Genomic DNA, 13,186 nt, shown 5'->3' on the forward strand with positions numbered 1-13,186 from the left:
TTCAAATTCCTAGGATGTGCATTTAGTGCTCCTCACGGAGTGGCTTTTGTCATGGTATACTGCTGATCAGTTTTCTAGAGCCCTTACTGAGGAGTGGGTTTTTATTCCTGTTTCTGTATATGAAGTGTTACATGTGTATGCCATCCCACTGAGGCTAGTGTCAGTTGCAAGGGTAAATTTCTGAGCAGCAAGATTAAAATGCACCTCCTAGTCTCTTGTACTGCCTCCTTATTTGATTAGTTAACAAGCTGCCATGGAGAGAATAAAGAAGGGAATGTTTTGGGGAATTGGGTCAATCCTACTAGAGTCCAGTAAGATCAGTCTTTAGAATAAATGGTAAACATTTTCCCCATATAGCTGTGTGTTTGGAACAATGGGGAACCTGCAGCATAAGAGGGACATAGCCATTCCCCTTTAAAAAATGGCTCTATTCACAGCACAGTACAAACACAATCCAAGTGCAAACCACACATTGCTCTGGATGCTTACAGCTGATGGCCTATTGTTAGCACTTTAAATACACACTGTTCATGTTAAGCACAGCAAGAAGTCTCGTAAACTCAAATGGTGACATTTAAAAATGAAGTATCTCAAATAGACTTTTAATTTTTCTAATAAGAAAGTTATCTGCTAAATACCTAGTTTAACAATTATGTAATAAGTCCATCGCTAAACATAGCTAATCGTTGGTAGGATATGGGTTAGCATTAGTTTTTAATTAACCTATAAAAACCTTTCTGGCTAAATCTAAATTACATTTCAGCCCTAAAACTATGTAAGGTACTTCCCCGTGTTAGTAGACTATTTCCCCTTACTTAGTGTAACATTGCTGTCTTTAATTTTGGAGAGGGGAGAGAAGATTGTCAGTGCTCCCTTTAGATAGGGGATCAAAGTGACATACCCTTGTCCCCAAAATTATACCAGTGTCAGAAAATGTTAGTTCTCTGGGAAAAATTCTATAGCAGGGGTTCTCAAACTGGGGGTTGGGACTGCTCAGGGGGGTCACGAGATTATTACATGGGGGTTTGCGAGCTGTCAGCCTCCACCCCAAATTCTGCTTTGCATCCAGCATTTATAATGGGGTTAAATACATAAAAAAGTGTTTTTAATTTATAAGGGGGGGTTGCATTCAGAGGCTTGCTGTGTGAAAGGGGTCACCAGTACAAAAGTTTGAGAACTACTGTTCTACAGAGTGTCTGAGGTTGTGGGGAAGAAGATTCCTCTTGGTTGTCTAGGACCCAAGGTCAGTGGAATACTGATTGGGAAGCAAGAAATGGAGCAGAGGAATGAATTTCATCCCTCTTGAAGTGCTATGTCAGTGACATTTAGACCAAGAGTAAAGTTGGCCTACCTGATAGGTCTGAATCGACACCATGTTAACTTCTAGAGTGTGCCAGAGAATAGACTCAAAATAAAGATGGAGGGCAGGAGGGTAATGGATTGTGTGGGGGTCAGTAAGGGGATACAGAGTTTGTCACCTCTAGGTCCCTGGTTCACATCTGGACCAGGCCAGTAGTGATTGAAAATTTCTTCCCACAGTTGTTGGTGCTAATTGGCACCTTTATTATATTCTTAAACCACTCTAGCTGAGAGGCCAAAGTCCAAGGAGATGGAGACTGACCTATTCTTTCAAGTGAGAGCTGAGGCCATACCTCTCAATGCTGCACTTCATGTGCCTTTCCTCTTGTGCTTCCATTGCGACCAGAACGTCCTTCTTTTTCCGGCGCTGTCCTCCCATTGCCCCACAACTGCTCCCCCTTTTGCTGCTGACAGTCTGACCATATTGCTTTAGTCTAACTACAAAATATGGTTAAGGATCAGATTGCATTACAGGCTGAGGCTTAGGAGACAATCATGTGCTAAGCAGTTTTCCAGATGGCGAAAACTTAAATTAATATAGGTTCTATAGGCTAACCAGGATACTGCTGTGGCCCATCCTGGGCCACCACTTCCCTACTCATATCACTAAATTATTTTTAAAGGGTAAGTTCACATTTGTAATACAAGAAGACACAGAATAGTCCTTAATCCTGAATCTGGGCCTGGAAGAATCCAGGGTATATTATGTTCAAACAATCCCACCTTCGTGTACAGCCACTGAAATGACAACCTTAACCTGGGAGTGGGAAAGGGAGACCAAAACAAATGAAAACACATTTGTGAAGCCTGACTGAACAATCATGTAGCTAAAGTAAGAGCTGCATTTGAATAGCTGTAACATTTCCTGAGAGTCTAGGGGACAGGCATGGGATGCCATATAAAAGTAATAATGAAAACCAGTTATAGAGATTATGCAGTGTGATAGAAAACCTGCCACAATTGTACATTATCATAGAAATGAAAAAGATCCACTATCTCTTACCTCAAACACTGCTGAATGTTCAGCACCGACCCTGGAACCAGGGCAGACTAAAATAATAACAGAAATGGCAAGCTATGCAATTAGTTATGACAGGCTCCCTCTACCAAGGTACTCTTCCAGGAGGGAAAAAAGTATGTAGTATGGAAGGGATGACAAAATCTTGTCTTTTGTGACTGACATTTGTTCTGTGTTTATAAGTATGCTTCACTCATTGGTGCAAGAGTGTTTCCTCAAAGCTGAGTTTTTCACTTACTCTGTGAGGAGACATCCTTATCACAATACGGGAGGAATGCGCCGTCAGGCAGATTTTGGTGCTTAGCTCCTGGTGCTTTTTGGCAAACGTCTCTCTGCAATGTAGCATGCACAACTTCTTACCACATTCTTGTGTGTCACAAATGCATGTTTTCGGTGTGTGGGTCTGACAGCAGAAGGGCAAATTTGCAAATCCAACCTTCAAAAACACATGGAGCCAAATTCTTCCTTGGGTTGGGAATAAGCAAGTCTTGAATTGAAATCCTGGGTTGAATAGTGATTTTTTTCAGTGAGTGACCCAAGGCCACAGAACTCTTCTGCCTCAGCTTCCCCATCTGTAAAGTGGGGGTAATACTTACCTGCTTCCTGAGGCTGATGTGTGAATTAATCTGATGTGAAAAATGCTAACTCGTGGTGGTGTGTATTTGGTTCATTCAAGTTATTATTGACAAGTAGATCACACATCATGCAATTAAGGTGCACAGCAGATTCCTTCCCACCACAGTTCCTCTCATCAAGATGTTAGCTTCCAAAAGAAGTTGCATTCCGTACCACATATACCTCCTATCTGCTCTCCTATCTCCTTGATACATTACTCTGATATGCCTCTTTCCTCAGTGACAGGCATCTCGCTGTTGAAAACCTCTGTACAAATTGGGGTCCATTTTCAAAGCAAGAATTATTTGTTTAATGTACTTCAGACTTTTGGTATGGGGTGGAATGCATCAGTGCATTTTGCCATGATTTCCAGTACTTTCAATCATTTGCTAAGAAACATGCAGTGATCTCACATCGCTTACACTCAGTTATGCAAGGCTCCCTGTATGGTGACTGTTGCACTGAGACTCTTAAGGGAGAGGGCAAGTGTGGCTTGTAACCGGCTCTCCCATTCTCAAAAGGCAACGAAATAATCCTGACCCAGTTCCAGCATTGAAAGTGTCTTGCTAAAACATCACTTCAAGCAGGAGTTTCCAGTGGCTTGAAACTCTACGTCCTCTATGCTTGAGAGACCCTGAAAACTACAGAAATTATATTTGCAACTACTGGCAAGGCAGATGTTTTCCTTACCTTCTCTCACTGATGTCTGGCCCTTGTCAGTTTAGTTAACATCCCATGTCCATGTGAGGCGGTGAATATAGTCACTTGGGAAGTCAGCAAGGATCGTGTGAGCATGTGTCTTGTGCTACCTGTTAGCCGGCCTTTTCACCTGTTACTGAAGAGAGAAAAACAAACTGAATTTGATAGAAAAGAAAACAGTGATACAGGACACACTTGTAGGCAACTTGTCTCGTAGGGTGTCTTATGATTCCAAACCACTGGAATGTTTGAAAGGGTGGGAAGAATAAGTGTCGGCAGCATGGCTTGGTCTGTGTCTGAGAGGCATCATCACCACCGAACTTTTACCCCGAACGTATATTGACCACTAGAGGAAAGGTACCAAACACCAAGGGATGAGGGCTAGATGCCTGTATAGTTCTTCCCCGTTATTCTGATCAGTGATAAAATGGAAAATTAAGTATTGAACTGATTCTGGGGAGGATGTTGTGGAAAGCTCCTCCTATTAGAAGTAGGTGTTGTGAGAACAGTCTGGAGACTTGCCTGCTTTCCAGCTTCAGACAGTGGGGACAGGCTTGGCTTCTCTCATCTCCCTCTACCAGCACTAAGTTCCCCCCAAGCTAATGGCTCATCAGGCTGATATGGTTAAGGCACATCAGTTTCACAGTCAATGCTACACAAGGGAGTGATGCAGCCAGCATCATGTTCAACTGCAGTAATCTATGGGCTGCCAGGAGCCCAGGGCCCTTTTAAATTGCTGGCCTGGGGAAGCTGCCCCTTGCCGGTACGGTCGGCTGTGTACTGACTCTTGCCGGTACGCTGTACCGTACCGTACCGGCTTCCTTTCACCTCTGGTCTGTAGATCAGGATAATAGCAGTGATGTTAAATCTGCTAACTTGCAATAAGTCTCTCTGATTCACCCAAATGATTGGGGTCCTCAGTCCATTGTTCAAAGCTCTCTTTGGTAGAAATCACAGTCCAGAGATGTGGGGCAGGAATGAGGCAAGGAGATGATGTCATAGTCTCCAATTTATACCCCCAATACATGTGCATGGAAAAATACTGGCTCAAACATGGAGTCATGGATCACATGTTCTACCTGCCCTGCTGTGTCATGGGCATCTATTGTCCATATGCTCTCTGAGGTGACCTTGGGAGGGGACCACTTGAAGAGCTGATTCTCCTTAATGGCCTGTTAACAAGTGGCTGGCTGGTATTGAATTAAATCTATGTCGTAGGTGTTACCCAGGAACATAACATGTCTAGCAATAAGCATACAGTAAAATTTCATAGCTTCATACACAATGGTGATACAAAAAGAACAGGAGGACTTGTGGCACCTTAGAGACTAACAAATTTATTTGAGCATAAGCTTTTGTGAGCTACAGCTCACTTCATCGGATGCATCCCATGAAGTGAGCTGTAGCTCACGAAAGCTGATGCTCAAATAAATTTGTTAGTCTCTAAGGTGCCACAAGTCCTCCTTTTCTTTTTGCGGATACAGACTAACACGGCTGCTACTCTGAATGGTGATACACACATTTCAACAGGATAATAATACTTATCAGATTATAACTTTTCCAATGATACCTTACAAGGCATATGTTGTACATGATTTATCACAATTGTGTAATGTTGGTGACAACATTGGTGTAGAAGGTCACCTTCCCTTTTACACAGGATCATGTGTATGTGTTGTTAGTGTAAATCAAGACTTACAGTTCTATTCTCCCCCCAGCATTCGGAAGATGAGACTGAGGAAGAGAGAGAGAGAGAGAGAGAGAGAAGCTGTGACAAATTGACTTATTGGATTGCTATATAGAAATGTACATTCTCTGGATGCACCCAGGTATGGTACCAAGGGAAGAAATATTTGAATGGTCCTGATTGTCCATTAGTTTCTTGACTTATGCTATTGAAAATTTCAACCTTAATGTTGCACCAATGAATCTTTTTTTTTTGTTTTTAATATGAATTTTAAAACAATAAGGGCATATAACTGTATATTTAAAGTCTCTGTGCACTGAAGAAAATAGATTTATTGTATAGCCTTAGAAATATATTGCAAAATGAGCTAAAGCAATGTGGAGAAAATTGAGGTAGACAGGTGTACACACAAACCCATGGACAAGGCAGGCATTTTTCTACTGCCATTATATCATTATTACGTATTGTGGACAGAGCCTTAATTCTTTCTAGATTTTTTTTTCATAATTCCAGGGCAAAATTTGACTCATTCCACTCACAAGAAATGTGACAGTAGTTGAAATTCCTTCCTTGCCACCTTTCATAATAGATTCATAGAATTGGAAGGGACCTCAAGAGGTCATTTCTCAGCTGTGTCCATGGGGTTGTGGGTATTTTGGGGACTAGCCATGAATTCCATCCTATGTCTTTATATAAAGTTTTAACAACAACTGCTGCTCTCCATGCAGAGGCCAAAGCCAGAAGAAACAGGAACACTGAACTGTTAATAGCTGCTATAGACCTGGAAGCTCTTTGCCAACCCCATTTGATTAAATCTCATAATACCTCTGTGAAGGAAGCTTTATAATTCCCATTTTACTAATAAGGAAACTTCCCAAGGCCACATAGGGAGTCTTTTGGGTTAGACCTGGGGAGTTTGTGGCTCCCAGGCATTTGCTCAGACTATCCATCCCTTACCCATAGTAGTGGTCCAGTCAGAACATGTAAGCAACACATTGTCACAGCAGAGGAAGGAACCTGGTACTACTGTTGCCTATGTTTTGCCCGTTCTGTGCGTGAAATGAGGACCCTAAAGTGCCTTCCTTGTGGCTCTGTCCAAAAGCGCTGTCTCTCAAAGGAAAAACAACAGTTTTCTAAAATGCTTGAAAAAAGGAATATTTGGAGAATCTGTTACAAAGTTGTTGTTTTTTTAAATTAGGTATTTTGTAACAAGTTCCAAAAATCAGAGTTGAGTGGTTCCTACCTTATCTTAAATCCAGAAGAAGGGTTCAGCCGCTATTTAGAAATTACAGATTGCCCCAAATGGTTTGAGGGAAGGTTTCTTTGTTTCCAGATCTCACCTCACAGAGGCCATATACAAGCAGAAGGAGGAGAAGGAGGCAGTGAGTAATGTGGGATGTAGCTGAAGTTGCTTTGGAAAAATGCCTGGGGATAGTATATTATAATGCACTATGCTTTTTGGAAACCACCACTTTCAATTAAGTGGTTCAACAACCTCTATATAGCTGAATAGTTGCATTAAAATTTAAGATTTTCTAATCCAAATTGAGATAGCATCTGAACTGCACTCTCCTAGCTGTATCACATGAGATAATGAATAGAAAAATCTCATTATACAATGCACATATGCATGCCAATAAAAATACATAGGTGTATGATTTTTGTTATGCTGATGTCAGAAACCAGAAAGACACCACAGATGCTTTGGGTCTGGGCTCCAGATGTTTCAATGGCTGTGACAACACCTGGACTGACGCCATTGGCAGCGCAGGCAGCCCCAACACGAACACTGACAGTGCACAGGCCTCAGTGGAGGTTTGTAAACAAGTCTGGTTTTGCTGCATCAGGGGTCCTGGCCAGCAGTCTGAACCAGATGGAGAGACTATTTCCATCACAAACCTACCTCAAGAGCTCCAGGGAAAGCATGTGTGAAATTGCTAATATTTCACTACCTTTGTTCTCCTAAAAGCAGAGGCAGGAAGGATGTTGCTTGTTGTAACTTACAACTAAGCAAGTTTGTTTTTGGTTTTTGTTTTGGGTTGTTTTCCCATTTGGCCATAGAACAGGCAAAGATATGGGAATCCTTCCAGCCAGGTGACAGAGCCCAGAGGTGGGGAAGACACAGAGAAGGCTCTGATGATCTGGCAGCCAGCAATAGGGGGAATTTATCCACCTTGTAATTTAATGAACAGGCTTCTTACAAAACTGATTTTTGACAGTCTGGCTGCCAACGATTTTGGTTTCTGTGGATTTGTTTTATGCTGTTAATGGGGATTTATTAATCTTTCCTACAGAGACTTCTGTAGTGAGAAAAGACAAAGAAGGTGAATAAAGACTTGAAACACACTAAAGTTTTAGAGTGCTAACAGAGGGGCAAAAAGAAGTAAAAGTTTTATTTTAGTTACTATAAGTCATCTGAACCATAGCAGCGTACATGCAGGGAGCAGATGTGCTGAGTAAGAAGGGGCCATTTGTACATAACTACCTTTCAGAGTAGAACAGCATTTTAAGAATCTGTAAAAATATCCCTCAATGCTTTGCTAAAATTCTCAAGGTAAAATTTAGGATTTCCTGGGTTGGCCACATGGCAGTAGTGGTAGAACAAAGCTAGTGAGACCATGGGAGGTGCATAGCATCGGCTGGGGAAGGTTGTGTCTCCCCAAACAGCCCCGCATGGCTCCGCCCACGTTCTGTCCCAAAGACCCCTCCTGCTTGCCGCTAGTTGCCCCAGCCCAGGCCGGCTGCCTCCTCTTCTGAGAAGCCTGCTGGGTGGGGCTGGGGCTAGGGCGGCTGGCCTGTGGTTGAGACTTGGGGTGGCTGGCGCCGTGCTGCCTGGCACTCCAGGGTTGGTTGGGAGAGCGGGGAGGGACACGTGCCACCTGCATGGTGCTCTGGGGTTGGGGGGAGTGCATTGCCTGCCCGGTGCTCTGGGGTTGGGGGGTGCATAGTGCCTGCCAGGTGCTCCGGGGTTGTGGGGGGGGGTGTGCTGCCCGCCTGGGACACTGGAGGTGCTCGGGTGGCCCAGGGGTGGGGGGTCAGGGGGCTAGTGGTTGCGGGGGCCTCTTGGCTTCAGTAGTGGAACGGGGGGGGGGGGGGGCTCATCTGGAATGGGCGGGCCGGGCCCCATGGTTCACCCACCGCCCATGAGTGAGACTGAAGTTTTCCAGGTGCCTCTGATAACTGCCCTAGGATTTCCAGGTGCCTCCAGTAACTGCCCTAGGATTCCTCTCATCACCTGAGACGATATTAGATACAGGATTTCTTCATGATGAGGATGTCATAACTACTCAGAGGAAGGGAGCTCTCACTCAAAAGATAAAAACTAAATCTCGGTCATTATTATAGGGAGATAGAAAATGAGAAAAAGTGGAAAAAGCAAGAGGCCAAGATCCGTTTTGTTGTAAGCTGTTCTGTCAAACCACGTTCCACGCATGTTCTCTACTAAGACATCATGCTACACCATGATAATGAAGGACTTTTAAATTTGAAAAATTCTTGCTTAACTTGAGATTTGCAAAACTCTACTGTGCTGAAAATGTCTGGAGAGAATTGATCATTAATGGGGAAAATGAGAGCAGAAAGGAATACAATTATTTTTCTTATCAATAGAGAATTTTCCAATTGTGAGTCTTACAATCTCATTCTGAGTTCACTGACCCTGGTGTAAATCAGGTGTAACTCTTAAAATCAATGGAATTACACCAGTGAATGTGATATCTGAATCAGCCTGTGGTTCGGAAAGGGAGAGTTGTCCTGGGGTCTCAATAATAGGAACCCCAGTTTTCATTCTGGTTTGGATTCTGACTCCCTTTGTGGCTTTTGGCAATTTGCTTAATTCCTTTGCCTCAGTTTTCTTATCTGTAAATGGAAGCTAATAGACTTCTGAGTGTTCATGTCTATGTAAAGTAGCTCGATTATGAACATTGCTAACGTTGTGTAGGTGCTAAGATTTCATAATAATAGAAATAGGGGAAAGCTTAGTTCAGCAGAGTGACTTCTTCAGGAGGAGGTTACAACAGACTCACCAAGAGCTGGTTTCTGAAAAGCTAATCAATCCCTGTTATCAACAGGTGAGTAGAAAGAGAACCCTTCGGCTAATATGGACATTCAGTTTTAAGGCAAGAATAAACTACCCTAGAGTGAAACAAAATATTTGATCCTGAAATGCAATGAGTCAGGCTCCAAAATTAATTACAACCCCCCTTTGACCTCTATTTGAATTCAAGACAGCAGTGACCACAGGTCATTGTTAACTGATGGCTGTTTTGGCATATGTGAAATTTGCTGGTATTCTCTGGTATATTGTGAATTTATGGGATTCATTTTTCCCCTTAAGGAAACAGACTATTGGTGTGTTCTGCTAACAATCCATCATGCTGTCTCCCCTTCCCCTATTCTCCCTCTACAAGACACACCCAATTTCCTGTTAAAGATGCTAAGAAGTATAATCCAACAGGCAATTTCCAGTGCTTATTGTCACTATAATGACAACAAGGGGGCATTCATAAAAACTAGTGGACACATGACCACATTAATCTCATTTTAGTTTCCAGTGAATAGTATTCTTAGTACAAAACCCACCACCAGAGTTGGCATAGTAGCGGGATTCATCTAGTGAGCATGATTTGCTGCTTGAAAGAAGCAGACTGGCCACATGGCAGCAATGGTAGATCAAAGCTAGTGAGACTAAGATTTTCCAAGTGCTTCAGATAACTGCCCTAGGATTAGGAAAGAAAAATAAAGCTCTATTTTGATAGAGTTCCTGGAAACAAAATGCAGTAGTCAATATGCCACCAGTGTAACTCTCCACTATCCAAAGAGGACCAGGATGTGTAATGGTACAGGATTCTAGGTCGACACAATAACACTAGGTACTTTGAATGTAAGAAGCACTAATACTAATCCTGACAACTGTCTGTATTGTCTCCATTTTACAGCTGGGAGAAAAGTGAGGCTGAGGTGAAATGACTTACCTAAGGCCGTGAGGCCAGTCAGTGACAGAGCCAGGATTAGAATTCAGAAGTTTCTGATCCCTGTTCTCATTTTTCCTGACAATATTGTCTCCCGAGGAAAATTAATAATTAGGCCTCATCTACACCTAAAAATCAGATCAGCCTAGTTACGTTGCTCAGAGCTATGACAGATTTTGCACCCTGTGCAACATAGGTAGGTTGACCTCACTCTCTACTGTAGATGAAGCTAGGTCGATGGAAGAATTCTTCCATCGACCTAGCTACCATCTCTTGGCGAGTTGGATTAACTACAAATGGGGGAAAAAATCTGTAGATGTAGGAAGCATCTATACCACGGTGCTATAGCAGCACAGCTGTAGCTGTGAGCGTACAAAGGCGATGGGTCACTTGATAATTACCCTGTTCTGTTCATTCCCTCTGAAGCACGTGGCATTGGTCATTGTCAAATACTGGGCTAAATGAACCATTGCTCGGACGCAACATGGCCATTCTTATGTAGTATAAAAATACCTTAGTTGCCACTTGTAGTAAACCTTTTTCTGTTTTCTCTATAGCCCCCTACCATTAGATGTAGGTGGGGGCCAAAAATGTGACTAGAGGAGCTGAGGATAGCAAGATAGTTCAGCTATGGCTCCAGATTTCATATAGTTAGAGTAGCAGAATAAAGATGGGTGAAGTTTTTAAATCAAGATTTGAGGACTTCAGTAGCTCAGGCAGAGATTATGGGCCTACTACAGGAGGGGGTGGGGAAGGTTCTGTGGCTGGCAACGTGCTGGAGGTCAGACTAGATGATCACGATGGTCCCTTCTGACCTTGAAGTCCATGAGTCTCAGTTACTAAACTGTGCTGATTTTAGAGGGTGACTTCTCAAAGTTGAGCAGCAAGTTTAAGAAATTGGGCTTCCGAAGAACTATGCTGTGATTTACCAAGCTAGCCTGACAACGGTATTGCCTAGTTGCTGTTGTGCTCTTTGCTGAGCATATGGAAGCTGAGTGCTCCCTGGCTAGTATCCAGACATCCAGAAGTTAAATTGATGGGTATTGCCATGAGGGGTTCTAGCTAATGGGAGCCATAAAGAATGAAGCCTGTTTTATTTTTGCTTGTTTCTTTTCTTATGAGAGTTTTTCCGCACAGAACAAGCCTAGATACTACTGCGTGCAACATATTTCTTCTGTGTTTTCCCCCTAGGGATGATTTACACCAACTCGTGATCTGTTTTGCTGTTCCAGACTATTGGGCTCATCAGTTTATTCAACTGACTTTTTAAATGGACTCATTTTTTCTGACTTTGGAAAAGGTGGCAAGAATCTAATTGTGCTGGGGTGGGGCAGAGGGGAAATCAAACACCAGTTGTCTGACTCTGTCAGCAGAAGACATGGTCTCAGGAAGACCTCAGTGTACAATTCTACGGCAGTGACTCTTCTGGTTGAATTAGATATCAGTCATTTACACGTAAAATACCCATTGTTATAAAACCTGTGACTCTGCACAATCCAGTGTGGGATGTTTAGTAGTTTCTTATCCAGAGGGACAGATGTTAGAGAAAATCGTTTAGATATGGGCCTCTAGTTCAGATTAAACATTCCACGACACATCTCCACATGGTAATTAGAACTTGGGATCTCTCTTGCTAGACTGCTGTGTATACATTCTCTGGACCAAACTGTAGATTACTAGCTCCCCCGATGGGATTTTTTTTTTCTAAATCACAGTTGTTTCATTTTTATGTTGCTTGCTAGATTAAGTTTTAAAGCTGTGTGGTTCTTTTTCATGCAGCATGAGACCAGGAATTTTTACCGGTGTAGAGTTTTTGCAAGTTTTTCTTCCTACCGTAAGCAAAACTCAGCAAATCAAGGGTGATTCATCTTCAAACAGCAAGTGATTTAAACCAAGCAATGCCTTTTGATTTATGATAATGGGAAAAGATTTCAAAGTGGGAATAGGATTGGCTGAAAATTCATACAGCACACATTTTTTATAAGAAGCAGCATTATATTCATGCACTCAACTAATTTCGTATTATGGGTTTTATTTATTTTAAAAGTTATTTAGTGAATTTAATGCCAGTGAATGATTGACAGCCTTGGAAGCAAGTCTGCTATTAGAACACATGTGAGCAGTGTCAGTGAAAATTCCCTACACTGCCCTGCCATTATGCCTCAAGTCTGACACAAAAGGACCACCTCTAGGGCTGACGGGGTCTAATTCCTTGATTCAGCATAGCACTTATGTGCGTGGTTACAAAGGTGTACACTTAAGCGCATGCTCAACTTTATTGCTGAGGCTGGGCCTAGCGTCATTTAACATATACAGGGTTACCAACCCAAAGTGTTAGAAAAAATTAGTCCCCCCAAAACAGTGGTTCTCAAACTTAGTTGATTGGGCCCCCCTTCTTTGTGTTTGTAGTCATTTATGCTCCCTTCCACCCCCCACACCCCCAATACATATACCACCGCCCAGCTCTGAAGGCAGAGCAGAGAGCAGTGGCTGCTGGCTGGGTGCCCACCTCTGAAGGCATCACCATGCCAGCAGCAGCACAGAAGTCAAGATGGTAATGTGAAAAGTGATATTTGTCAATATCACTTTTCACAGCAGACTTAGCGCCCCATTGCCACCCTTACTTCTGGGCTGCTGCTGCCCACCACGGGGATGACAGCTGGAGCCCCGCTGCCTCAGGTGAGGGACTTGTGGGATGGGGTGGGAGGAGAGCCCGAGCCTGGGTTGCCTCCCTGTTGGAGATTGAGGAGGTGGTGGAAGGAGAACCTGGGTGGCAGGACTCTGGCAGCCCCCTTATCCCCACCTCCCGGGTGTGCATGGGCCTTCTGCACGAGCCCC

General features: G+C 43.1%; 1 long non-coding RNA gene across 1 annotated transcript in view; it reads left to right on the forward strand.

The window, feature by feature from the left end:
• The window catches only part of LOC122465096, a 66,384-nt gene extending 53,643 nt beyond the window's left edge, over positions 1-12,741 (forward strand). Inside the window, exons 2-3 of the long non-coding RNA XR_006289661.1 lie at positions 5,410-5,520; positions 11,540-12,741. This is a non-coding gene — a long non-coding RNA (uncharacterized LOC122465096). The remainder of the gene's footprint in view (positions 1-5,409; positions 5,521-11,539) is intronic.
• The last annotated feature ends 445 nt before the right edge of the window (positions 12,742-13,186 follow it).

Source organism: Chelonia mydas, chromosome 3 (assembly GCF_015237465.2).
Source record: "Chelonia mydas isolate rCheMyd1 chromosome 3, rCheMyd1.pri.v2, whole genome shotgun sequence".
NCBI classification, from domain to species: domain Eukaryota; kingdom Metazoa; phylum Chordata; order Testudines; family Cheloniidae; genus Chelonia; species Chelonia mydas.